We start from the raw sequence: 4866 nt of genomic DNA on the forward strand, positions 1-4866 counted from the left end.
AATATAAGTGATATGATATGGCCATCATCATCTTGTGCTTGTGATCTCCATCCTCGATGCACCGTCGTGATCACCATCGTCACAGGCGTGACACCTTGATCTCCATCGTAGCATCGTTGTCGTCTCGCCAATCTCATGCTTCCACGACTATCGCTACCGCTTAGTGATAAAGTAAAGCATTACAGCGTGATTGCATTACATACAATAAAGCGACAACCATATGGCTCCTGCCAGTTGCCAATAACTCGGTTACAAAACATGATCATCTCATACAATAAAATTTAGCATCATGTCTTGACCATATCACATCACAACATGCCCTGCAAAAACAAGTTAGACGTCCTCTACTTTGTTGTTGCTAGTTTTACGTGGCTGCTACGGGCTTAAGCAAGAACCAATATTACCTACGCATCAAACCACAACGATAGTTTGTCAAGTTGGTGTTGTTTTAACCTTCGCAAGGACCGGGCGTAGCCACACTCAGTTGAACTAAAGTTGGAGAAACTGTCACCCGCTAGCCACCTTTGTGCAAAGCACGTTGGGAGAACCGATCTCGCGTAAGCGTACGCGTAATGTCGGTCCGGGCCGCTTCGTCCAACAATACTGCCGAACCAAAGTATGACATGCTGGTAAGCAGTATGACTTATATCGCCCACAACTCACTTGTGTTCTACTCGTGCATATAACATCAACACATAAAACCTAGGCTCGGATGCCACTGTTGGGTTTCGTAGTAATTTCAAAAAAATTCCTACGCACACGCAAGATCATGGTGATGCATAGCAACGAGAGGGGGAGAGTGTGATCTACGTACCCTTGTAGATCGACAACGGAAGCGTTAATTTGGTTGATGTAGTCGTACGTCTCCACGGCTCGACCGATCAAGCACCAAAACTACGACACCTCCGAGTTCTAGCACACGTTCAGCTCGATGACGATCCCCGGACTCCGATCCAGCAAAGTGTCGGGCAAGAGTTCCGTCAGCACGACAGCGTGGTGACGATCTTGATGTACTACCGTTGCAGGGCTTCGCCTAAGCACCGCTACAATATTATCGAGGACTATGGTGGAAGGGGGGACCGCACACGGCTAAGAATATGATCACGTGGATCAACTTGTGTCTCTAGGGGTGCCCCTTGCCTCCGTATATAAAGGCTAAAAGGGGGGGGGGCGGCCAAGAGGAGGCGCGCCAGGAGGAGTCCTACTCCCTCCGGGAGTAGGACTCCCCCCTTTCCTAGTTGGAATAGGATTCGCGGAGGGGGAAAAAGGAGGAGAGAGAGGAGGAAGGGGGGCCGGCCCCCTCTCCTTGTCCTATTCGGACCAAGGGGGGGAGGGGCACGCGGCCCATCTCTGGCCACCTCTCCTCTCTTCCACTAAGGCCCATATACCTCCCGGGCGGTTCCGGTAACCTCCCGGTACTCCGGTAAAATCCCGATTTCACCCGGAACACTTCCGATATCCAAACATAGGCTTCTAATATATCAATCTATATGTGTCGACCATTTCGAGACTCCTCGTCATGTCCGTGATCACATCCGGGACTCCGAACAAACTTCGGTACATCAAAATGCATAAACTCATAATATAACTGTCATCGTAACCTTAAGCGTGCGGACCCTACGGGTTCGAGAACAATGTAGACATGACCGAGACACGTCTCCGGTCAATAACCAATAGCGGAACCTGGATGCTCATATTGGCTCCTACATATTCTACGAAGATCTTTTATCGGTCAGACCGCATAACAACATACGTTGTTCCCTTTGTCATCGGTATGTTACTTGCCTGAGATTCGATCGTCGGTATCCCATACCTAGTTCAATCTCGTTACCGGTAAGTCTCTTTACTCGTTCCGTAATACATCATCCCGCAATTAACTCATTAGTTGCAATGCTTGCAAGGCTTCAGTGATGTGCATTACCGAGAGGGCCCAGAAATACCTCTCCGACAATCGGAGTGACAAATCCTAATCTCGAAATACGCCAACCCAACATGTACCTTTGGAGACACCTGTAGAGATCCTTTATAATCACCCAGTTACGTTGTGACGTTTGGTAGCACACAAAGTGTTCCTCCGGCAAACGGGAGTTGCATAATCTCATAGTCAAAGGAACATGTATAAGTCATGAAGAAAGCAATAGCAACATACTAAACGATCGGGTGCTAAGCTAATGGAATGGGTCATGTCAATCAGATCATTAAACTAATGATGTGATCCCGTTAATCAAATGACAACTCTTTGTCCATGGTTAGGAAACATAACCATCTTTGATTAACGAGCTAGTCAAGTAGAGGCATACTAGTGACACTCTGTTTGTCTATGTATTCACACATGTATTATGTTTCCAGTTAATACAATTCTAGCATGAATAATAAACTTTTATCATGATATAAGGAAATAAATAATAACTTTATTATTGCCTCTAGGGCATATTTCCTTCAGTTTTGAGACTTCAATCAGAGCCAATACCATTGTACCATCAGGATATACCCCTCTTATCCTGGAGCTACTGAACCCCTCCACTGCTCTTATGGACTTGGGGTTACTATCGAGATGTCTGTGCAGGACACAACTTACTCAATGATGACTATCATTCGAGCCAGAACTGCCTTGCTTCGGAACACCGATTTCTTCTACATGCTAGCCTCACTCCCTGGGGCACAGGGGTACTATCAGGCTTTGTACTGTGACTCTACACATGAGGATTCACTACTCCGCACCACTTCCGAGATGCTTGAGGACAAGGACCATGAAAATTGTGCCTTGTGAATGGAGCTCTTCAACTCTCGTTCTGACCACTGGGCCACTTTGACAAGGTTTGCACCTGCCGTGCAGGCTGGATACATGGACATGAGGGACCTCTACCCCGTGCGGTCTGGGTTGCCAGATTGTATGGACTGGCGTGATGTAGGAGGCATCACCCCTCCCCGTGGACCCCGTCTGCCACCATTTGTTGGACCAAGGCCACACCCGAGTCCCTATGGACCGCAAGCTCCACAGGACCAACCGTTTCCACATGATCATGTTCAGCTCCCAGGACATGGTGGTGATCCCTATGAAGATTACTACAGAAACGTCTGAGTTGGTAGTAGCTTCACTAGTATTGTAATAGTTGTATTCTCCATAGTCCCGCGTGACTCGTGGAATATGACTTGGTGTGTATCACGTTCCGGGGGTGTAGAAAAATAATGTATAGGAGCTTGGAATGCCTCCGATGAGATGTAACGTCTTTCACCGTAGTTGTACTCTAGCCTGGGCTTGTACTAAACTATGTACGGTCTGTATGACCGATGTTATATATATGGCAGTTTCTATATTACCATGTCGTGCAAATGAACATCTCATCATTCCATGTTATCCATTACATTACGCACTTCCTTGCCAAGATTGTGCCATCCTTGTCTAAACCATTTTCTTGTTTTTCCTAGGATGGTCAACACCCGCAGCAACCCTGCTGCCCTGGAGCAGGGTGAAGCCAGTGCAGCTAGGGATGAGAATCTGCCTCACCCGCCTTCTCTGGCCGAAGTTATGCTAGAGGCAGAAAGAAATAAGCGTGAGACTAACCGCTTGCTGGAGCGGATTGAGCAGAATACTGCACGTCAACAGAGGAACGACTTGGTGTCGATCAATGACTTTGTCCAGTTGTACCCACCGAAGTTTAATCATTCCGTCGAGCCCCTCGATGCGGATGATTGGCTCCGCAGCATTACCCATGAGCTACGTTCTGCCAACGTAGCCAAAGCTGATAAGGTTACCTATGCTGCCTATCACCTCGAAGGCCCTGCTAGCCTTTGGTGGGAAAACTTTGAGGCTATGCGCCCGGATGGCCAAATCACTACTTGGGCTGAGTTCAGTGAGGCTTTCGGTGAGCATCACATTCCGGAGGGTCTCATGGATCGTAAGCGGGAAGAATTCTATAATTTCACCCAAGGCAGACTGACCGTGGATGCATACAATCGTGAGTTTGGAAATCTGGCACGTTATGCTCCTGAAGAGGTATCCACTGACGCCAAGAAGCAGGCAAGGTTCCATAAGGGACTTAGCCCCGAGCTTCGTCGTGACCTCTGTCTGCATGAGTGCATCTCCGTCCAGAAGCTGGTCAATAAGGCCATCAGTGCTGAGACAGGTCAGACTGACTATGACGCTTCATGCAAGCACTCCCTGATTTTGGTTCTTCATCCGGCTCTGGATCTCAAAAGCACCGGGTGTGGATTCCAAACACAGCTCTGCCACCTAGATTCACTCCGAGGCCATCCTTTGAGGCGCCTCACCCCAACCAACAGTTTGCACCGCCTAAGACCTATGGTGGCCCCGCTGCTAATGCTTCTCCACGCTCCAATGTTGTGACATGTTTCAAGTGTGGAGAGCCGGGTCACTACAACCGAGAGTGTCCCCAGAACAACAACCCCAACCAGTCTGGAAAGTCCGTTGGCCGTGGTAAGCCAGCGGGAAAGACATTCTACGCCAAGCCAGCCACCACTGCACGTGTCCATGTCAACTATGTCTCAGCTGAGGAGACTCGTGATGATCCTAACGTCGTCCTTGGTACGCTCCTTGTTAATTGCCATCCGGCATCTGTTCTTTTCGATACTGGAGCATCTCATTCATTCATATCTGAGAGCTATGCTCGATTTCATAACACGACATTCTGTGACATGCCAACTTCCATGGCAATTCAAACTCCAGGTTCCAAATGGCAAACCTCTAGAGTAAGCCATCGGAATGAAATTCTTGTCGATAGACTTGTCTTCCTTGCATCACTAATAGCTCTCAAGTCCTTGGACATAAACATCATCTTGGGTATGGACTGGATGTCAGCCCATTGTGCTAATATTGATTGCTCTACTAGAACTGTTCAACTTACT

Source organism: Triticum dicoccoides, chromosome 6A (assembly GCF_002162155.2).
Source record: "Triticum dicoccoides isolate Atlit2015 ecotype Zavitan chromosome 6A, WEW_v2.0, whole genome shotgun sequence".
Taxonomy (NCBI): Eukaryota; Viridiplantae; Streptophyta; class Magnoliopsida; order Poales; family Poaceae; genus Triticum; species Triticum dicoccoides.